The sequence below is a fragment of the Triturus cristatus genome, chromosome 3_2 (assembly GCF_964204655.1).
Source record: "Triturus cristatus chromosome 3_2, aTriCri1.1, whole genome shotgun sequence".
NCBI lineage: Eukaryota > Metazoa > Chordata > Amphibia > Caudata > Salamandridae > Triturus > Triturus cristatus.
This window is the reverse complement of record NC_140584.1, coordinates 1,197,947,544-1,197,971,909: the sequence shown is the minus strand read 5'-3', so window position 1 is coordinate 1,197,971,909 and position 24,366 is coordinate 1,197,947,544. Positions and strand designations below refer to the sequence as shown.

The 24,366-nt window shown below is 46.5% G+C and overlaps 1 long non-coding RNA gene across 1 annotated transcript; it reads left to right on the top strand.

The window, feature by feature from the left end:
* LOC146859434 (uncharacterized) lies at window positions 1–23,723 on the top strand. The gene is made up of 3 exons (XR_014980112.1): window positions 1–104; window positions 195–409; window positions 20,065–23,723. It is a non-coding gene; the product is annotated as an uncharacterized LOC146859434 (long non-coding RNA).
* The last annotated feature ends 643 nt before the right edge of the window (window positions 23,724–24,366 follow it).

The following is a 24,366-nucleotide window of genomic DNA, read 5'->3' as shown; positions in this document are numbered from 1 at the left end:
CCCTCCGGCCCCGTTACTCAACTCCACACCAGGACTAATGGCTCAGAGCATTGCCGTGACTCCTCAGACCCCGTCGGACCGCTCCCTTGGAAACCCCTAATCAGGTATGCTTCCATTCTCTCCCATTCCCGCAGCACTTCTGCTTCTTCTCGTTGCGCCCCATGCCGGCCTAACTTAACCTTCCTGCCCTTCAGAAGCCGAATCTACCATGCAGAGGACGCAACTCTCTCCCTCTATCCCGGCTGGGATACTGCATTTGCACTACCAGATGCCTTGGCAGCACCTTACCAGACCCACCCGCGTCCACTCCTCATTTCCGCTTCGACGGACCCTGCCTCGTTAATTCTCCTGAACGGGCTGAGTTTCTAGGAGCGCATTGCCGCCCTTCCCCTTTCGCTGTCCGCGCACAGTAAGTCCGATTGCCTTGCTCCATTTCTTTGTAACGTTTCTGAGCACGGTGATCTCCTTCTCCATGAGCGCATTGTCTCCTTCTGTTTTAGCGGGCTTACTATTCTTACCATTGTCTCTAACACTCCTGGCTCGTTTTCTCTGACTCACCCTGTCTCGCACTACCTTCAGATCTATTGTTGACCATTACAGCTACATATCTCCGACTTCCCTATCACTGCTCACTCCCCCCCCCCCCCACCTTCTTAGCTCACGCTCTATACCTTATAATTGAACCTTTACACAATTTATTTAACTGGCCATCACCCATTATTCCTTTCCTCCACCTGATGTCTTCCTACTCCTTACTATCACATCCTTTACTTCACTATTGCATCTAACCTTTCCCCTGTCTTCAGCAATACCCTTGCCCATACTCGCAATTGTATTTTGCATCCTCCCTTGCATTCACTCTTCATGTAGTCTATTAATGTCTTCCCTTTCTCCCCTTTTTTCCCCCTCCATACCCATCCTCTCCTTCCCATATCCCCGTCTCAAATTCTCACCTACACCTACCCAGGCAAACTTTCCCAGGCATTCTATTCATCGTTTGGTCCTGAAGAGATCCCACCACTTCTATGGGGATTGAAACGTCGTCGACTCACATCTCTAAACTCTTAACTATACGCTGTATTTTATAATCGAGTATGAGATGTTAAACTGATTGTGACTTTCTATATTTTCTATTCTGCAAACACTAAAAAGTCACATTTTAAGTCACTTGCCTGCGGTAAGGAAATCGGCTGATTTCCTTTTAACCTACTCACGGTTTGCGCACTTATCCCACCGCATATTACCTGTTTTTCGCCGTATTGTTATTAAATCACAATTATTTCTCTATTTAAGAACGTGGAAATTCCAGTTTTTGAATGAAAAATTGTGATACTATACCCATCTCAGTTGAATGGGACCTGTGTTTCTTTTGAAAAATATATCTACCCTTGGTCCCATCTGACCCATAGGTTTTCCTTGTTGCTTTCCATACCAGACCCTTACCCAGCAAAGCCATCGCCACCAGACAATAATATGGCTTATCAACAGCTCATTGCTAGGCCAGCAGAGTATCATGGGGTGCCATTACATAAAGAAATATTAGAAGAGGACTTTTTATTTAAAACACTTGAGTTCACACACAGGTCAAGTCAAACACTCCCAATGCTTAAAAGGCATGATGAGGCATGCAGATGATATCTTTAAAGACCCTGTCAGAGCACATATTTTAACTCCAAGGGTAGATAAGAAATATAAACCCTCACCATCAGATCCTGTGTTTTTTAAGGGACAATTACATCTTGACTCTCTAGTAGTGTCCAATGCTCGCAAAAGAGCTAACTTGCAAACCTCTGGGGATGCACCTCCCCCAGATAAAGAATCCAAACTGATAGATGCCTCTGGAAAACGAGTAGCTGTTCAAGCTGCTAACCACTGGCGCATCGCGAACACACAGGGCCTGCTAACTAGGTATGACAGGGCACACTGGGATGAGATGGAGCAGCTACTCCAATATCTCCCAGACAAACACAAAACTAAGGCTCAGCAGTTGGTTGAAGAGGGAAAACTCATCTCTAACTCCTCAATCAGATGTACTTAAGATGCGGCTGACACTGCAGCTCGGGGAATCAATACCAGCATTCTCCTTAGAAGGCATGCATGGCTTAGGATCTCGGGGTTTAAGCCTGAGGTTCAACAGTCCATTTTAAACCCCCTTAGATAAGGAACACCTGTTTGGTCCTGCAGTCGACTAATCCTTAAAAAAAATGAGAAAGAACACTGATGTTGTAAAATCTACAGGATGGCTCCAGACCCCATCCCATAGAGGCTCCTTTCGCTGCTCAATTCATAGAGCAGGGTCCAGAACATCCTCCTCAGACCCAAATGCTTCCTCCTACAAAGGCAACAATCAATCCTTTCCCTCTAGAGGTTTCTACAGAGGAGGATATAGAGGAATCAATTCCAAAGGCAGGGGTAATGGTGCCACACCACGTAACACCCCTTCTCCAGTAAACAGTGACTCCCCCGATCACTCAACACCTGTCAGGGGAAGACTTCAACAGTTTTTTCCCATTTAGCAATCTATACTGACAAATGGGTGCTAGACCTTATCCAACAGGGCTATTGCCTGGAGCTCACCTCCAATCCACCAAACATTCCACCTCGCATCCACAAATTGTTGTCAGACCATTTGCAGTTACTCAAACAGGAGGTGCAATCTCTCTTACCAAGGGGAGCCGTAGATCCAGTTCCCTTTCAGTACCAAGGTTCAGGAGTTTACCCTCTTTATTTTCTGATTCCCAAAAAGGACGGTTCCTTAAGACCAATGTTGAATCTCAGAGAGTTAAACCACTACATACTGTCAGAACATTTCCATAATGTAACACTTCAACAGGTTCTTCCTCTTCTACAGCACGGCAATTCTTTTGTCCACACTGGACTTAAAAGATGCATATTTTCACATTCTCATTCATCCAGCTCATCGCAAATATCTCAGATTTGTGATAGCAGGCAAACCCTATCAGTTCAAAGTACTTCAATTCGGAGTAATTGCTGCTCCCAGGGTGTAGGAAAGTAGGATCTGCTGCTTATGGTTACCCCGACTTTTTGCTTGATGTTACACTGTTTTGACTAGTCTGACTGGGATCCTGCTAATCGGGACCCCAGTCTATCTGCTTTCTTCTTAAAATGTTATGACATGTACTTAGGTACACTCCAGATTGGATACTGGGTACCCTTGTCAGTCCTTTGTATGTGGTATACATGTACCCAGGGCATAGGTACCCCAGAGTCCTCCCATGGGCTGAAGCATGTTTTATGCCACCTATGAGAGGCCATGCAAAATGGAACGAAAGGCCTGCCATTGCAGCCTTTGTAAGATGGTGCATGCACCACTTACTTTAGATATAGGTTTACTATATCTATAGGTCACTACACTCAAAACCTATAAGTCACCCCTCTAGCAGGCTTTAACAGTCCTAAAGGCAGGGTGCTGGGTTTTACGTGAGAGGGTGGCAATGCAGGAGCAGAGCACCCCTGCAGCCTTCGGAGACCATTCTCCCATGTTGTCGGTGACGCAGCCAGACATATAGGAAGAGGTGTATTATATGCTCGCGTAAAATGCTATCTTGAAAACGGCTGCAAAAGACCATGTTGTGTTTGGTATCAAACACCTTGGAATCATACCGCCACAATGGTAACCGGTGTGGGGGGTATGATTCCACCCTTCAGAAGCAAGCTTCGTGGGGTCCCTGGTCTTCCCGGTACCAGCCTTCTCAACCCGGACAGCACAAAATGGTTGCTGCTGCCCAAAAAGACACTTCTACCCTCCTGCTGCTGAGCCAAGCACGAGCAGGGGAAGGCAGCACAAAAGGCATCCTGTCACAGGGAGGTGTGACCACCTCCCAGACATGATTTAGTGTATTGGGGCTGGGTGGGTTCACTTCCAAAGTGCCTGAAAGTCTGCACGAGGGGCACATTTGGTGTCCCTGTGCATAGTCCAGTTCTAACCAGTCCTGGGAGCTGTTGGTTCCTGCTCTGGCGCGAAACTGGACAAAGGACAGGAGAGTATCCTCCTCAGTGTCCTGACCCTCCCCTGGGAGGGTCCCCTCAATCTGTCCAACCTTCTCCCGTGGGTACAAAAGGGCTTACCTGGCTGTAGAACGCTAGATTCGATGTGGGCAAGAGTTTGAACAAGAAACCACTGACCTTCGACCGTCTGGACACTCTGGACTTGGCTGGACTTTGATTGGGCCCGACTTCGCCTACCTCTCCGTCCAAAGCATCATCTGTGCCCATGCACCATACAGGCTCTGTGCAGGACCTTTGGAGCATCAAGGACAACTGAAGTATCTACCTTGGGGTGAAGGAGTCACTCCCCTGCATTCGCAGGCACCGTAACGCAACTGACCGGTCTGCTGATCCTGAGCTCCTGCAGACTCCGAAGGCTCCAGCAACACAGGAGGTGGGTTTCTCCGTTCCTTGAGATCGAGCTGCCCTCTCACCAAGTTTGAGGCCAGTATCCCTCTTGGGGACCGCATAACCCGAACCCCTGTGCACCGTGTACTTTTGCAAGTGCATATGCTTGTTGGCGTTACCCAACTAAGTGAAGCTATCTATAGCCTTAACCTCTGCACACATTTCGTACAAAGGACTTCGGCCTCCTCTCACTCTGTCCTGCAAGCTGTACTTTGTGAAACTGCTAGAGGTCCCCTTGTGACTGCTGTGCCTTCGGCCTGTGGGTCTATTTGAGGGGCAACACTGCTTTTCTGGTTGCTCCAGGGCTGCCCTGACTCCCCTTACTGTGGTGAGTCCCCTGGTCCTTGCTGGGCCAGACTGTAACTTCCTTTGACCTTCTTCTTGGGTTGCTGCAGCCAAGGCTTGCTTGTGCTCCTGCCAGACACCAACCCCTCAGCAATCGACATCCTTTGTGAGACAGCTCGTATCCGGCTCCTGGTCATCCTCTAAGTCTCCTGGTCCCTGCAGCTGTAGTGTCAAGGTCTCCATCTTCACACCCGAAGCACCTGACATTGGTGGGCATTCGTCTACTGAGTCCGGGTCACTCCTGAGTGACCCAGACTCTGTCCCCTCTGCTTTCATGTTCCTTCCATCAAGAATCCACCTATTGGTTCCACTGGGCACTTTTCTTCTTTCCAGCAGTGGCATTTCTTTTAAGACTCCCATTGAGAACGACAGCGGTTTCCGACGCCACTTCGACCATATGCAACCGGCTTCCCTGGGATAGGTAACTCTGGTACTTTGGTATCCATGGGTGGGGTGGCTCTCCAACCTTCTATGTCCTAAAGGATTTTTTCGTAATCCACCGGGACGGGTCCTTAAACTTTAAAGCTGCAACCACAACTCTCCCATTGACTTTTACGTAGCACGCGGTTGTGTTCTCACTGCACCCGTCCTCCATGGGGTCCCTACTTACTCACCTTGGGTGGTTCCTTTGGGTCCCAGCGATTCTACATCCTCTAGACACTGTCTTGACTCGAGTCGTGGTTCTTATACCCCTAGTTTAGTATATGGTTTGGTCTCCCCTTGGAGCCCACTGTGTATTAGTGCTACGTACGATTGTTTTTGTGCTACAGTATTGTGTGCTTTGTGTTTATCTGTGTGTAGCAGATACTGTGAGGTATTTAAGGTGTGTTATAATAATGAATACATATTTTTAGAACTACTGTGTGGTTCTCCTTTCATTTAACCAATACATTAATGTTGCATTCTGGTAAAACAAGCTGATTAACATTCCTTAAAGACTAAGCCTGAAGGCTGCTCTCCACAGCTACCACCTGGATAGCTTTCTTAGGTTATCTTTGACCTAAATCATCATAAGGGTTGTTTGGACTGGTGCAAGGTGCCCACTTTAATTAGTGGACAGCATATACCAGGCCAACGTCTCACACAGGGTATTTACAAAATGCCTAACAGTGGTAGCAGCTCATCTCAGCAGACAACAAACTCATGTCTTCCCCTACCTAGACGGCTGGCTTATCAAAGCCAGCACATGCCAAAAGTGTCTACAAGACACTCAGACCACGCTATACCTACTTCACCAACTGGGTATCACGCTCAACAATCAAAAGTCTCACCTAAAGTCTTCACAATCTTATCTGGGAGCCACTCTCAACACTCACACGGCTCTAGCCTTTCCCAATTTCCCCCAGAATTTCCAGTATCCAAACTCTACTGCTGCAGTTCCAAACCAACCAAACCTTGCCAGCCAGGACTTTCATGCAGCTACTGGGAATGATGGCGTCATGCACTTCAGTGGTACCTCAATCAAGACTACACATGCGCCCATTACAAGAATGCTTAGCACGTCAGTGGAATCAGTCATAAAGTGAATTAACAAATCTAGTGTTGGTAGAAAGCCGCACACATTGCTCTCTGCAGTGGTGGAACCCACAACATTTATCATAAGGGTGGCCTTTCATCTACCCTGTTCCACAAATCTTGCTAGCAGCAGAAGCATCTCTCACAAGTTGGGGTGCTCATCTCCACCATTACACGATTCAGGGTCTCTGGGATGAGAAACACAAGCATCTCCACATCAACTATCTAGAGCTTCTAGCAGTATTTCTAGCGCTGAAAGCTTTTCAGTCTCATCTCGCAGGCAAAGTTGTTCTAGTCTGCACAGACAACATGACAGCAATGGACTATGAACAAAAACAGGGAGGCATCCACTCTCTCCAAACTCTCACACCTGTCTCAATTTGGAAATGGGCAATCCATCACAAGATTCACCTTCTGGCAGAACACCTCCCAGGAGTGAACAATCAAATTGCCGACCTCCCCGGCAGAAGGAGACAGCAAATACACAAGTGAAACATCATCCCAAAGTTCTCCTTCCATATTTTCAACAATGGGGAAACCCACAAATAGATCTGTTCGCCACAGTAGACCACGCACAATGCCCAAACTTCGCCTCCAGGTTCCCACACCCTCTCTCCAAAGGCAATGCCCTAAGGATGAATTGGTCAGGGATATTTGCATACGTTTTCCGACTCTCCCACTCCCGTTTCTGGTTCGGAAACTCAGGCAAACATCACTCACACTGATTTTGATAGCTCCCACATGGGCCCGTCAACCGTGGTACACCACCCTGTTAGAGCTCTCAGTAATTTTACATCAAAAGCTACATCTCACCTCCTGTCTCCTCACTCAGAACCATGGAGAAATCAAACATCCAAACCTCCAACAAGCACAACTTAGCGATTTGGCTCTTGAAGTCATAGAGTTTGGATATTTAAATTTACCACCAGACTGTATGACTATTCTAAGAGAAGCAAAGCATTTTGATATGCAGCAAAATGGAAACAACAAAATTCTACCTCTAGATGCTTCTGTTCAGAACATTGTTTATTACCTTTTACAATTACAGCAATGTGGTCTAGCTTACACATCTATTAGATTGCACCTTGCAGCAGAAGCTGCGTATTTTCAAAACAGGCACCATCTGTCTTTGTTCCTATCATCAAAGCATTTATGGAGTGCTTAAAAAGAGTTATACCACCGAGAATTCCACCGGCACCAGTGTGGAATCCTATTGTACTTCCAAGATTTATGGGTCCACCTTTTGAACTACTGCACAAATGACCTTTACAATTTCTCTCTTGGAAGGTTGCATTCCTTCTTGCAATCACTTCATTGAAGAGAGTTGGTGAGCTACAAGCATTAACTTTAGAAGAACCCTTCTTTCATCTGCATAAGGATAGGGTAGTTCTTAGCACAAATCCAAGCCAATGCAGGACAGGCAGTGCTAAAAACACTTTTCCAGACGACTGCAACAGCTACAGGTTAGCCACTGCTTTGGGAGAATACTGCTATATAGTCCATGCAGCTCATGTGTATCTACAGCACACATGCCTCAAACGGATTGTGAGATCCCTAGCTGTGTGTTCCATTGACGTGAGATCCCTAGCTGTGTGATCTATTTACCAGAGATCCCTAGCTGTGTTATCCATTGAAAAGAGATCCCTAGCTGTGTTATCTATTGACCTGAGATCCCCAACTGTGTTATTCATTGAAAGGAGATCCCTAGCTGTGTGATCCATTGATGTGAGATCCCTAGCTGTGTAATCCATTGACGTGAGATCCCTAGCTGTGTGATCTATTTACCAGAGATCCCTAGCTGTGTTATCCATTGAAAAGAGATCCCTGGCTGTGAGAGCTATTGACCAAAGATCCCTAGCTGTGTGATCCATTGAAAGGAGATCCCTAGCTGTGTGATCCATTGATGTGAGATCCCTAGCTGTGTAATCCATTGACGTGAGATCCATAGCTGTGTGATCTATTCACCGGAAATCCCTAGCTGTGTGATCCATTGATGTGAGATCCCTAGCTGTGTTATCCATTGATGTGAGATCCCTAGCTCTGTGATCCATTGACATGAGATCCGTAGCTGTGTTATCCATTGAAAGGAGATCCCTAGCTGTGTGATCCATTGAAGTGAGGTCCGTCGCTCTGTGATCCTTTGAAGTGAGATTATCAGCACACAGCAACTCCTGATCATTGCTAATGCAGGCACCGTGGGTTTGACTAAATTACGTTCGGAAATTAGAAAAAACGAATGAAAATGTTAAATTGATATGGGGACAGATTACACACTTGCCTTACGCCAGAGTCGGTGCAGAGCTGTGATGTAATATATACCGGTATGGGGCCAGATTACACACTTGCCTTACCCCAGAGTAGACGCGGAGCTGTGATGTAATATGTACCAGTATGGGGCCAGATTACACACTTGCTTTACTACAGAGTCGGCGCGGAGTTGTGATGTAATATGTACTGCTATGGGGCCAGATTACACACTTGCCTTACCCCAGAGTCGGCACGGAGCTGTGATGTAATATGTACTGATATGGGGCCAGATTACATACTTGCCTTACGCAGAGAAATGAAGGAAACCCCCTAAAAAAACTGATAAATGTCACAAATGATATACATTGCAAAAAAAAGGAAATATATAAGATGAATGACTCAATGATGATACAAATAAAATAAAAATGTGAAAAAAAGAAAGAAATGGCTCTGTTTGCAGTTGTATGTTTTCCTGTGCCCCAGGTTTGAGCTCTTTATAAGCCATATTGCGGAAATAAAATTGACAATTGTGCCCCATCATTTCCCTGTTTCTGCCTGGTAGCCATTTGCCTCAGACAAACACCCATTTTGTGTGTGACATGCTCTCAGCAACTTGTCTGAAAACTGTCCTTCACATCCCCATTGAATCTTGCACAACCCCCTGCTCCTTGTGGTCGAGCCAATTCCAAGAAGCCTGCCTGTGTGCCTTCCCCCAGTTGTGCCAGAGACTCAGCCACATCCTGTCCATTGTTGGTGACTCAGCCTGTCACACCAGCTGCCCTGTGACCACCCCCAACTGAAAGAGGAAGCACGAGGTTAGGCCCTGAAACCACACCAACTAATAGAGGAAGCACAAGGCTGTACACTGTGAACACACATTTCTGTGATTCTGCCAATTCCCAGAACCAGCAAGATAGTTCCTGTTTTACACAACATGGTTCCTGTTCTTGACTCTAAGCCAGAGATAAACCCCCGAATGAGTAAGGGCCTTCAACTGAAAGAGAACACATTTCCACACATCACATGCCCTCTCACGAGACACAAGACACGCCCCACCTTGACACATCTGTTGGAAATTACTGCTTGTCACTTCCCTTTTTCTTGTCACTTCTCCTTTCTTCTTTTGCCTATTGACTGAAAACTGTATAAATATTCTGATGTGTGAATAAAACTGCAGACCACTCCTGTACCCGCTTGGTGCTGGAGCTCTCCCCTTAACTCGAGTTACTGGACCCTTTTTTTTACTCTAACACCACGGACTCCTCTCTTTGCTTTGACTGAAATTATGATTATTAAGTATAGAAATTCTGAGATGAGGTAATATTGAATTAATTTACCACATTAATTGGCGCCCGAACAGGGACATTCCCTTTTCCCCACGCGCCGGCGATATTGGACCCGGTACTGTCCCCTCCTGACCTTTGACGGACTTCAAAGTGCACAACGCGGGGAATTCCCGCTAACTCCCTCGAGGCAAAGAGGGGGACCAACTGCGGCCCGGCATCCACACGAGGCGGTGAGGAAAATTGCGGAACGTCCTGAACTAGAGCCCAACCTGTGAAGAGACGAATCTGAGGTTCTGCGAGTCCCACCTTAGAAGCTACGCGCATTTTTAAGATCTTCAAGAGGCCTTCCAGTTATTTATTTTCGGTGAGTACTGCTGAAAAGTATTGACTGACGTCCCTGATCTCCCGACGCGACTCCGGGAGCAACGCTCGCATCCAGCTTCATTTTTAAAACGGAACCTCGGCAGTCCCTCTGCCAGCGCTGTGGACTCCGCGCTTTTTTAATTACAAGTACTGCTCTTTCCTACCTGCCTGCAGTCCCGAGCGCCTTCCGCTCCTCGCTCTCCTCCTTTGCCGGCTGGCCACTGGAGCGGGGTGGGTGAGCTCGCCATCTTGGACGCTCTGGGGTTGGCGGTGCAGTCTCTTGGTCCCTCCCCCCCTGGCTGGTATATCTGTTGCCTGGCGACCCTTTCGGCCAGCTTGACTGACGTCCCTGATCTCCCGACGCGACTCCGGGAGCAACGCTCGCATCCAGCTTCATTTTTAAAACGGAACCTCGGCAGTCCCTCTGCCAGCGCTGTGGACTCCGCGCTTTTTTAATTACAAGTACTGCTCTTTCCTACCTGCCTGCAGTCCCGAGCGCCTTCCGCTCCTCGCTCTCCTCCTTTGCCGGCTGGCCACTGGAGCGGGGTGGGTGAGCTCGCCATCTTGGACGCTCTGGGGTTGGCGGTGCAGTCTCTTGGTCCCTCCACCCCCTGCCACGCCTTGTTTCTATCATTGGCGCCTATAACATGCCCCTTTTTCCTCGGCAGCGCAGCGGACGAGCGCAGCGGGCGCGACGAAGGCGCGCCGAAGTTGCGCCTAAGTTAAGCCCGTCTGCGCCCGTCCGCGACGGGCCGGGGCCAGGGGCCTTGGACTCTGCCTCTCTGCTGGTGTACACCCCCGCTCAACTGCACTCCTGTAAACTTGTTCAGCCTCTTGCACCCTCATTGCTGCTACACTTGGACTCGCTTGGCATCTTAGCCTCAGACCCCCCCCTTTTGTTAGATACCTCTGCATCGTCTGTTTCTATCTCTCCCAATTCTGCCTCGGCTCTCTTAATTAACACTCGGTCAGCTGTGAAACATCAATTGGAACTATTTAATCTGTTGCACACTGAGTCCCCTGACTTTCTTTTTCTTACTGAAACATGGTTTTCGTCCGACTCTCTTCCTGACGTCCTGGCCATTCTTCCCTCCTCCTATTACGCCCTCCGGTCGGATCGCCCTGACGGCAAGATGGGTGGCGGTGTGGCCATGATAGTTCGTTCCAGCCTACAGTTTCAGCTTCTCCCTCACTCACCTATACCCAATGTGGATTTTCTGGTTGCTCGTTCACTTAATCTCCATGCCCCTCTCACGGTTGTCCTTTTGTACCGTCCTCCCCAGCACATGCCCCTGTTCGTTGCTACCCTTCAGGAACTCCTTGCCACACTTGTGGTCAACAATTCTTCGGTTCTCCTGTTGGGGGACTTTAATTTTTGGCCGGGTGACGCTAAGGAGGACTTGTCCTCCAAGGATTTCTCGGCTACTCTTCAGTGTCTTAATTTTCATCCCCATGTCGTTGGCCCTACCCATGTCCAGGGTCATACACTCGACCAGATTTGGTCTTCAAGTTGTACGCTCTCTCCCCCCAGCATTTCTCCCTGCACCTGGTCTGATCACTCCCTTATTTCCTTTTCCATCACTCTCGGTGCTCCCGACAGGCCCTCCCTACCCAAAAACCTTGTTGTTCGAAACTGGAATCGGATTGACCTCAACTCTCTTTCTCTTTCTCTTGCTTCTTCTACTCCTGATCTTTCTGAACTCTCCTTGGACTCCCAAGCTGAAGCGCTTAACACCTGGCTGTCCTCCTCTTGCGACCTGGTCGCCCCGCTGGGGAAAACTAAGGCCGTACGTCCCTATGACGCTCATAAGTGGTTTAATACCGAGCTTAAAGCGTTGAAATTAGATCTGAGACGCTCTGAGCGTCATTGGAGACGAAATTACTGCCCCGTTCTTCGGGCCCAATATAAACATCTTCTCCTGGAATACAAGCGGGCCGTCCTCCTGGCCAAAACCAACTACTTTTCTGAGAAAGTGGCTCTCTCTGCCAATAAATCCAAGGAGATTTTCTCCTTGGTCAAAGATCTGGCTTTCTCGAATCGTACCAACTCCACTCCTCTCCCTTCTCAAGACCTCTGCTCTTCGCTTAATGAATTCTTCATCGAGAAGATCATTAAGATTAAAGCCAACATCCCCTTGCTCCCTCCCCCTATTCCTACTTCTTCTTTTTCGGTTCTTTCTTCTACTTTTGATTCTTTTCCCCCTATTTCTTCGGACACATTTCTTACTCTGCTCGCTAAGATCAAGTCAGGCTCTCCAGCTGACTGCGCTCCGGCCCGGATTTTAAGAGCTCTATTCACTAACTGTCCCTCTCCCCCTCTTTCTTTCCTTAATGCTTCTCTTGCCTTGGGCTTAGTCCCCTCTTTCTTCAAAACCGCTATTGTCCTGCCCATTTTAAAAAAACCTGGCCTTGACCCTTCACTTCCCTCTAACTTCAGGCCTATTTCCCTTCTTCCCTATCTTGGCAAGGTCTTAGAGAGCTATGTCACCTCTTGCCTCTCTGCTTACATTGAGGAGAACCAGGTCCTGGCCTCTCATCAGGCAGGCTTTCGTCGAGGCCACTCCACTGAGTCAGTGGTTTTGGCTGTCCTCGATGAGCTGAAACTTAAGGCTGACTCCTCTCTTCCTCAAGCCCTGGTTCTCCTTGATCTATCCGCTGCGTTTGACACGGTCGACCATTCCATCCTTCTTGACCGTGTCAGCGCAGCGGGCATTCGGGGCCTTGCTTTCTCTTGGCTTGCCTCCTTTCTCTCTGGCCGCTCTCAGGCTGTTCACCTGTCTGGCTTTTCTGCTCCCCCCCGCTTGGTTTCCTGTGGTGTTCCCCAAGGCTCCTCTCTTTCTCCTCTGCTATTTAATCTATACATTCACCCTCTTATCTCCGCTCTTCTTGCTCAGGGGGTCTCCGTGTACAACTATGCCGATGACCTCCAGCTTGTCTTTGATCTTTCCTCCTCACCTCTGTCTTCTTCTAAATTTCGCTCTACTTTGGTCTTTATCTCGGATTGGATGAGCTCTAACCATCTCAAGCTTAACCCGGACAAGACCGAGTTGGTCTTGACGGGCGGCTCTTCCAGTCCCTGGTCTTCTGCTTTTTGGCCCTCCTCTTTTGGCCCTCTTCCCACTCCCGTCTCCTCAGTCAGAACTCTGGGTATTCAGGTCAGTCATGATCTCTCCATGCATGCACAAATCAGCTCTGTTGTTTCCTCTTGCTTTCTATCCCTTCGCCTCATTCGAAAGATCTCCCGCTTCTTTTCTTCAGAGGCACTCAAAATCATCATCACGGCCCTGATTACCTCCCGTCTTGACTACGGGAATAGCTTGTACGTGGGCATCCCAGCCTACGAATCACGCCGCTTGCAAGCTATTCAGAACCAGGCCGCCCGTCTCATTTTTCACCTTCCCAAAACCCATCATATCACTCCCGTCCTCAGGTCTCTTCACTGGCTCCCTGTTCTTCAGCGTTCTCTTTTTAAAATGGGTTGTCTGGTTTTTTTGGCCCTTGCCCGCTCTGCTCCTGCATTCATATGTTCCCTTATTTCTTCTCACACCCCGGTTCGCACTCTCCGCTCTTCATCTTTGGCCCTTCTTAATGTCCCCCGTTTCCGCAAAACCAGAACTGGAGGCACACGCTTTTCTGTTTTGGCCCCCCGTTTCTGGAATAGCCTTCCCCTGTCCATGCGATCCATTCCCATTTATTCCCATTTTCGTAAATCTTTGAAAACTTTTCTGTTCTCTCAGGCGTACTCCGGCTAACTCCTTCGGGCTGCTTCTGTGACTGTTGCTCTTGCTACCAGCGCCAGGAAGCCGCTTGGCCGCAGTGCGCTTAATCAAATACTTTTTTTCATTTCATTTCAAAGACGGACTCACCACTTTGTGGGTGCGGTAAAGATACCGGTTTTTATTGGTTTCTCACTTATTTTGTTAGGACTGCTAAACTAGTATAAAAGACGGACTCACCACTTTCGTGGGTACGGTAAAGATATATGTTCTGTTTGTTTTTCTTTTTCTCTCAATTCTAAATCTTTGAAAAATCTGGCCATCATGCCTATTTTCTCGAAAATACGTAAGATAGCAACCAAAATGAGTATTCTTGAGAAGGAAATTCCCCTTCCTCCTCGGGATACTCCAGGACACTTCATGTATGCAAAACATGGTGTTGGTGCAATTATTTATTGAGATTTATGGGTGGATTATACTAAAGACCTAGAACACAGATATAGATGGCCTGAAAATGGTACTTTTGACATGGAATGTATTATAAAATTAGAGGAACAGTTGTGGAAGAAAAAGGGAGTCTGCCAGTCACAAAGTGACTCGGTGGAATTATAGAGAAAAGAAGCCCATAGGAGGCAACAGAAGGAATTGCATAAAGTTGAAAAGGGTAAGAGAATGTCAGAGCAGGCCAAGAAAGAACAGTTACAAGAAATGGGGAAAGAAGTAGTTAGTGAAAGGAATAAAAGGGAACAAACAGCCATTTCTACTGGTTTTTATCTTGTATTGCCATCTGCACCTGAAAACCTTAACATTGCACCACCTAAGACACAACCTACCGCCCCATCACCAGAGGATACTTTCACCAATTTCCTCTTAGATACTCCACCTCCATATGAGGTTCCAGTAATTCAACACCCTCTGCCTCCGCCATCCTTTTTACAACATAACACACTACCTCTCACTCCAGAAGGGGGTGCCGTAGGTCCAGACCCAGGTAAAACAATTCCCGACTGCCCCTATGACCCGACTCCGAGCAACACAGGGGAGGCGGGCCGAATAAGTAAAATACTTCATGACTCCTGGGAAGAAATAAGACATCTACCAGCAATTGACACGTTTCTTCAAGCGGCCTCTGAGTTTCTTCGTACTGGAGAGAACTCACAAGCCATTAACGCTATGACTACAAGAAGATCACACCCTGTAAAAATGCACATGTATAGGTTCCTCCTTTGCTGTTTCATAAAACACATACAAGCAGAGGAAAGAAATGTACCAGTTTCACTTTTTGACTTATTAGATTCCGCATCCGACCACACTAGTCTAGAACTTATAAATGATGCACTAGACAGGTTCACCCGTAATGTGACCCATATTCTGCAAAACTTGCAAACAAATGAAGAGAATAAGAAACTTGAGGAGGAAATTACTGAACCTACTGAAAGAATCCTACCCGTTCATTCTTCCGCCCCTAATTCAAGAACACCCCCGTCTACATTCCTCCAAGGTCACTCTGAACGGTCATCTCCAGATGAGTTATTTGAAAAAACATCCAATGCATTAGACTACTGGTTAGACCAGGAACCTGCGCTTACACCGGAGGAGGAGGAAATAGCCAGAACTGCGACCCTATGGGTCTCTCAATATAAGATATGTGACAATGATCTCATAGCCCAACTTTTTCTAGCATTACCACGCTCGCATCAAAGATTAGCAAGTCTCTACATGGTACAACATCTCATCACACTCAATGACACTCATTTTAAACATGATCCAAGACTCGAAGATTTTTTGTCTGACTGCGCTGATAACATGTTCCTCCACAATAGTTCAGTTTTTCTCAACACACTTATAGATTTTAGACAGAAATACCAGAAAACGACTGAATATAAATCTTTCAATAATACTTGTGGACCACTTAATAGACTTCCTCAAACACGCCAGTTCCCCATGAGAGAGGTCCACCCCAGAGCTGACACGAATAGCGCGCTACAACGCGTTTTTATTTATGTACCCTTGACAACTTGAGTTACTAAGGATAAAAGAGATGGTTCCCTCCCACTCAAAGGATCCTGCTCGATTCTTTAAAGAATTAGGAGATGTATTAATGATGGGAACATATACTCTTTCTGATATCACAGCAATTCTGAAATTATTGTTGCCATCGGGTATATATGACAAACTAAGAGAGAAAGATTGGGAAGTAGCAGGTGAACACATTAAATGAACCGAACTTCAGAATGACGAAAATATTAGAGTAGCAGGTCAAGGTATAGGAGACAGACTAAAAGCACTTCCTGGCACTATTTTAAAGGTGCTACCACAGTTACTGACAGTGAAAAAGGAGGACTGGGATACCATTTCCTTCTGCAAACAGAAACATGCTGAAGACATAGGAGATTATTACACCAGACTTGAAAAATGTTTTGCGGTAAATAGCGGCCTTACGCCGACAAGCGAAGCTTACCCGCATCTGTTTGTTTCCAAATTAGTAGACAACGCCTTGCCAGCTATTAAGGAAAGAGTACTAAAAGTAGAAAGTACCTGGCAAGCACATACACCACCACAGGTGTTACAAATGCTACAATACCACCAAAATCGCATTAGGGATGAAGAAGAAAATGATAAGAAACGCATGAAAGACACCAAGATGAAAGCGTTAGTAGCCCAAACTGCACCCCAGCGCCAACAGACACCAGGTAGCCAGACAAACGTGAAGAGCACTTGTAATTATTGCAAAAAGACGGGACACTTCGTTAAAGACTGCCCTGTCTTAAAGCACAATTTGGCTACTGGTAAGACACAGCCTCGTCCATATCAGCCAAAACAGAATGTTTCCCAAGACAGTTCAACACCTTCAGTTCCACCGACAACACAAATGGCCCAAATGAACATTATAGACAGCGACTACACTGAATACTACCCAGATTTTTCATGATGTTGCCCAGGGAGAGAAGATGACAAACTGCCCCTAATCCCCATCCCAGTAGATCAGAAAGGCCCATTTATAGAGGTCCGACTTCTTGGGGAGGATAGAAAGTTTCTACTAGACACTGGGGCCAGTAAAACAAAAATAAGCCATCAAGAGGTCCCAGAGGCTCCTCTCTCGGGTTCAAAAAGTATTTCTCTGGGTTTCTCCGGACAACCTGTGACAAACGCCACGTCAAAACCACTGCCCTTGCAGGTTGGTCCCCTCACGACAACTACAGATCTTATATTGACAAAATCATGTCCAGAAAATTTGCTTGGTATAAAAACATTGAAAGGATTAGGAGCGGTTATTGTTTGCTCACCTAAAGATGTCAGATTATTTCTACGAGATTTTAAGGGCCACTACCCAAGTAGAGAATTAGACGAGCGTTTGAAAGATTTGCCACACACCCTTTGGGCCACTGATTCCACCACAGTAGGATGTATGGAAATAACACCTCACAAGGTTACACTGAAAGAGGGAGCCCAACTACCACGTATAAGACAATACAAAATTCCACCTCAATCTGAACAAGCATTAATGTTAATTATTCAGGACCTAATACAGTCAGGTGTGATTAAAGAAACAACTTCGAACATTTGCAATTCCCCTGTTTTACCAGTTCATAAAAAAGTGGAACCAGGAACACCACCTGTCTACAGACTAGTGGTGGATTTGAGAGAGCTCAATAAATGTGTCATTCCACAACACCCTGTGGTCCCAGACATCTCTACTTTACTCACAGCCATAGATGCAGAAGCAACGCATTTTTCTGTCATTGACTTAAAAAACGCATTCTTCAGTATACCCATTCACCCAGACAGTCAATACCTTTTCGGCTTCTCCTTACAAGGACGAAGTTTCCAATTCACAAGAGCTCTTCAAGGTTTCACCGAAAGTCAAGTGTATATAGCCAAGCGCTGAAAAGACAATTGGACACTATTCAAATGCCCACGGATACAGCCATACTACAATATGTTGATGATATCCTCATTACGGCCAGATCTGACGCAGCATGTGCTGAAGCATCACTACTAGTACTAGAATTCCTAGCTGCAAATGGCCATAAAGTTTCCCCTGGTAAGCTCCAATTTTGTTTACAGCAAGTGGCATACTTAGGGCACTTGCTGTCAAAGGAGGGTAGGCAGCTTACACAGGAACGCATCCAGCTCATACAACAAATACCACAACCAACAACACAGAAACAAGTTCGAGCTTTTGTTGGTCTCACCTCATATTGTAGACAGTGGATCCCGCAATTTGCACTCATTTCTAAACCATTAGTGCAGCTGACAACACTCGAAGCTGGCGCTACTCCACAATTACCCTGGACAGATGAACACACGCAAGCTTTTCAGTCTCTTAAAAAGGCTATGTGTCAAGCCCCAGTGTTAGCAACACCTGATTACACCAAAGATTTTACCTTCAAGCAGACAGACATAGACCATGTGGTTATTTTTCAAGTACATTAGATCCAGTAGCACAAGCATTACCTGCATGTCTAAAATCAGTAGCAGCTACTGCACAAGCTATTAGACAAAGCGATGCTATTGTATTGGGACATCATCTGATAGTCCAGGTCCCACACGCTGTAGAACTTCTGCTAAACAGAACGCAAACACAGCATCTGACAATAGCCAGACTCACCGGATATGAGATGACGCTTTTTCAGCCACATATTGAGATTAGACGATGCAACATTTTAAACCCAGCAACACTGTTGCCACTGACCTCTCCTACTGAACAACTTCACGATTGTATTGACATAATTGATTTAGTGACCAAACCCAGACCAGATTTACAAGATACTCCCCTTTCTAAGGCAGAAATGACACTTTTTGTTGATTGTTCTTGCATGAGACTCCCCACTGGAGAACTAGCAGCAGCCTATGCCGTCACAAATGGTACAAACACCTTGGAAGCACACAAGATAGAGATACTGTCGGCACAAGCAGCCGAACTCATAGCACTAACACGAGCATGTCACTTAGCAAAAGGAAAATCAGTTAACATTTACACTGATTCACAGTACGCTTTCGGGGTTGTACACAACTTCGCCACATTGTGGAAAGAGAGAGGATTCCTCACATCACACGGGTCTAAAATACAGCATGCTACACTCATCACTGCCCTCTTAGAGGCCAGTCAGTTACCAGCGAAAGTTGCAGTATTAAAGTGTAAAGCGCACACAAAAGGAACCGATGAAATATCAAAAGGAAATGATTCCGCAGACAGTGCAGCCAAATTAGCAGCAAACACAGAATTGAATATACTACACCGCCAATACGCAATACGAGACCCCTTTTCTGACATCCAGGATGTCCAAAGTCACACCACACCACAGGAACTGCTAGAATGGAAGGAAAAAGGAGGGGTCCTTACAGATCAGGGTTGGATGACACCTGAAAGAGCAGTATGGTTTCTGCCGGATGCTATGGTACAGGTTATAATAAACACAATACATGGACCAGCGCATCTGGAGAAAAAGCAATGTTAGACAGCATACAGAACATATGGCACAACAAACATTTGAGAGCTGCAGCCAAACAAAAAGTTAAAACGTGCATGATTTGTAATCAGTTCAACCCAGGTAAAGGCACAAAAGGTGGAGCAGGGTGGATTCCAACCCCCTGACCATCCATTTGAAGTTCTCCAAATTAACTATATCCAGATAGAGAGATGTAGAGGTCACAAGTATGTGCTAGTTGTAGTATGTGCTCTGACCAGATGGACAGAAGCCTATCCCGTCCCAGATTACACTGCAACGACAACTGCTAAGCAACTAGTAAGAGAATATTTCTCGAGATATGGGTTGCCCCGCGTCATCTACTCAGACAACGTCCAGCCCTTCTCCTCTGAACTCATGAAGCAAGTGTCTCTTCTGTTAGGGTACACTTGGAAATTTCACTGCGTAAGACATCCTCAAGCAGCAGGTCTAGTAGAGAGACACAACCAGACTTTGAAGACAAAATTGGCCAAGATATGTACAGACAAAGGCGTGGACTGGATGGTAGCCTTACCGGTTGCCCTCTTCTACATGCGTATGGTAGCACATTCCAGAACTGGTCTATCTCCGTATGAGGTGGTCTTTGGCAGGCCACCAAATAGGTGGGGTACGCCAATGCCTAAAAGAATTACTGATGTAGACAGCAGAATATTGACTGATTACCTGGCTTCCTTGATGTCTGCACTCCAATCTTGTCGTTCACAGGTCGCTGCAGCCTTCCCTGACAAAACTGCCCCTGGAGAACACACCATCCGACCCGGCGACTGGGTAATGATAAGAAACTTCGACAGGACCAGTCCTCTTCAGCCCAGGTGGAAGACTCCGAAGCTCGCGCTCCTAACCACGCGGACGGCGGTGAAGGTCGAAGGCAGGAAGGGCTGGGTACACGCGAGCCACTGCCGGAAATATTTTGGACAAAGAGACACTGTTGCCGGCGACGCTGCCAACCCTAGTGACATTGTAACAGAACAATCTTTTGTGCCTTTGGAACTGACCCCACAACAAGAATATAAATCAAAGTTGAGGTCTGCCATCCGGACTCTGGCTAATTAAGTCCACTGGCCGCAGGTCCAGTGGTGAAGCGGTTGGAGCATGGAGATGGATTTAAACACCTTGACTATGTGGGAAAAAGATAGAATGAAACGCAGAAACAAGAACTTTAAGAAATTGCGTAGTGGTTCTATCATATGTTTAATGATATTGTTTTTCTTCATAACCATTATGACGTGTCTTGGTTGGATCCTCCACACTGTTTTTCCTCCAACACCACACACCTCTCATGCACCCAACAGCACTCAGGAACACACATATCATGACCTACCCCCTCATGAACAAGCCCAGAGACTAGCCTTGCAAAACAATACCTTTATACAGATGTTACACTACACTCATCAGGCCAGCAATAGCACAAATTGCTGGATATGTGGCCGCCTCCCACCTTATAAGAAAAAGGGAGGGATGCCTCTTTTCCCCTTTCCATTTTCCTATAATGGGACTTGTGAAGCCTGGTTCGCCCTAATAACAGCTGACGATACCACCCCCACCTCCTGCCCTGACGGAAATAATTCATGTAAGAATGGGTGGCCTTGGGGGAACTTAAACAAGGTACTTAATGCTGCCTGTTACCCAAATAAGGATGGATTGAAATGAGGAAAGTCCTCATTTCAAGCATCTCGCCATACCTATTTCGTCTGTGGCCAAGCGGCCTATGTGCAGCTGCCCTTGAACTGGGGGGGAACTTGTTATATAGCATTCCTGTTACCCCCTGTCTTTGTGGCCCCATCCACTTACCACCGAGACCTCCTAGTGCCCCATGTTGGACATAAAAGAACGATCGATACCTCCTTGGTTGACCAAACAGAAACCTCATGGGAACAGTATAGAGATTTTAACAAAGGGTTCTTCTTCTTTGTTGGCCCTGTACAGAACAGCAAGGTTATACGCAGGTTGACAAGGACCTTAGAGGCTATTGTAAACCAGACGGCGTCTGCCCTGGGGAGCTTAACCCAGGAGCAGTCCGCCATACGATTGGTTACTCTCCAAAATTGCCTTGTCCTTGACATCATCCTGGCTGACAGAGGCGGAGCCTGTAAAATTATAGGCTCTAGCTGCTGTTATTTATTCCTGATAATTTCCCATCTGTATACACGGCCATAACAAAATTACACAAGATAGCCGTAAGTTTACATCAAGAACCTGGCACCTGGACGTGGTGTGATTGGTTCTGGAAGATAATATCGTCCTGGGGATGGCAACTGCTGTCAGCAGCAGGTATAATATTCCTGATAATAACTGGATGCTGCCTTTGCATCCAATGTGGTCCTGCCCTGTGCGGTCTATGCGCTGCAAACTGCATTCCTAAACCACTTGTCCAGCAGAGAGAAAGGGAAAGAATTATGCTACAAGAATGTATAGATGATCTCATGCAAATTGAGATATAATATAGGTACACTCTGGGGCAAGGAGGGAATGTGGAAATAAAATTGACAATTGTGCCCCATCATTTCCCTGTTTCTGCCTGGTAGCCATTTGCCTCAGACAAACACCCATTTTGTGTGTGACATGCTCTCAGCAACTTGTCTGAAAACTGTCCTTCACATCCCCATTGAATCTTGCACAACCCCCTGCTCCTTGTGGTCGAGCCAATTCCAAGAAGCCTGCCTGTGTGCCTTCCCCCAGTTGTGCCAGAGACTCAGCCACATCCTGTCCATTGTTGGTGACTCAGCCTGTCACACCAGCTGCCCTGTGACCACCCCCAACTGAAAGAGGAAGCACGAGGTTAGGCCCTGAAACCACACCAACTAATAGAGGAAGCACAAGGCTGTACACTGTGAACACACATTTCTGTGATTCTGCCAATTCCCAGAACCAGCAAGATAGTTCCTGTTTTACACAACATGGTTCCTGTTCTTGACTCTAAGCCAGAGATAAACCCCCGAATGAGTAAGGGCCTTCAACTGAAAGAGAACACATTTCCACACATCACATGCCCTCTCACGAGACACAAGACACGCCCCACCTTGACACATCTGTTGGAAATTACTGCTTGTCACTTCCCTTTTTCTTGTCACTTCTCCTTTCTTCTTTTGCCTATTGACTGAAAACTGTATAAATATTCTGATGTGTGAATAAAACTGCAGACCACTCCTGTACCCGCTTGGTGCTGGAGCTCTCCCCTTAACTCGAGTTACTGGACCCTTTTTTTTACTCTAACACCACGGACTCCTCTCTTTGCTTTGACTGAAATTATGATTATTAAGTATAGAAGTTCTGAGATGTAAAATTATAGGCTCTAGCTGCTGTTATTTATTCCTGATAATTTCCCATCTGTATACACGGCCATAACAAAATTACACAAGATAGCCGTAAGTTTACATCAAGAACCTGGCACCTGGACGTGGTGTGATTGGTTCTGGAAGATAATATCGTCCTGGGGATGGCAACTGCTGTCAGCAGCAGGTATAATATTCCTGATAATAACTGGATGCTGCCTTTGCATCCAATGTGGTCCTGCCCTGTGCGGTCTATGCGCTGCAAACTGCATTCCTAAACCACTTGTCCAGCAGAGAGAAAGGGAAAGAATTATGCTACAAGAATGTATAGATGATCTCATGCAAATTGAGATATAATATAGGTACACTCTGGGGCAAGGAGGGAATGTGGAAATAAAATTGACAATTGTGCCCCATCATTTCCCTGTTTCTGCCTGGTAGCCATTTGCCTCAGACAAACACCCATTTTGTGTGTGACATGCTCTCAGCAACTTGTCTGAAAACTGTCCTTCACATCCCCATTGAATCTTGCACAACCCCATGCTCCTTGCGGTCGAGCCAATTCCAAGAAGCCTGCCTGTGTGCCTTCTCCCAGTGGTGCCAGAGACTCAGCCACATCCTGTCCATTGTTGGTGACTCAGCCTGTCACACCAGCTGCACTGTGACCACCCCCAACTGAAAGAGGAAGCACGAGGTTAGGCCCTGAAACCACACCAACTAATAGAGGAAGCACAAGGCTGTACACTGTGAACACACATTTCTGTGGTTCTGCCAATTCCCAGAACCAGCAAGATAGTTCCTGTTTTACACAAGATGGTTCCTGTTCTTGACTCTAAGCCAGAGATAAACCCCCGAATGAGTAAGGGCCTTCAACTGAAAGAGAACACATTTCCACACATAACACATGCCCTCTCACGAGACACAAGACACGCCCCTACCTTGACACATCTGTTGGAAATTACTGCTTGTCACTTCCCTTTTTCTTGTCACTTCTCCTTTCTTCTTTTGCCTATTGACTGAAAACTGTATAAATATTCTGATGTGTGAATAAAACTGCAGACCACTCCTGTACCCGCTTGGTGCTGGAGCTCTCCCCTTAACTCGAGTTACTGGACCCTTTTTTTTACTCTAACACCACGGACTCCTCTCTTTGCTTTGACTGAAATTATGATTATTAAGTATAGAAATTCTGAGATGAGGTAATATTGAATTAATTTACCACAATATGATAAATAAATAGAGGTCTAGAGGGATATCATTCATTTGTTGTTACATACTTGCCTTACTCCAGAGTCGGCGCGCAGCTGTAATGTAATATGTACCGGTATGGGGCCAGATTACACACTTGCCTTACTCAAGAGTTGGCGCGGAGCTATGATGTAATATGTACCGGTATGGGGCCGGATTACACACTTGCCTTGCCCCAGAGTAGATGCGGAGATGTGATGTAATATGTACTGATATGGGGCCAGATTACACACTTGCCTTACTCAAGAGTTGGCGCGGCGCTGTGATGTAATATGTACCGATATGGGCCGGATTACACACTTGCCTTACTCAAGAGTTGGCGCGGAGCTATGATGTAATATGTACCGGTATGGGGCCGGATTACACACTTGCTTTACCCCAGAGTAGACGCGGAGATGTGATGTAATATGTACTGATATGGGGCCAGATTACACACTTGCCTTACTCAAGAGTTGGCGCGGCGCTGTGATGTAATATGTACCGATAT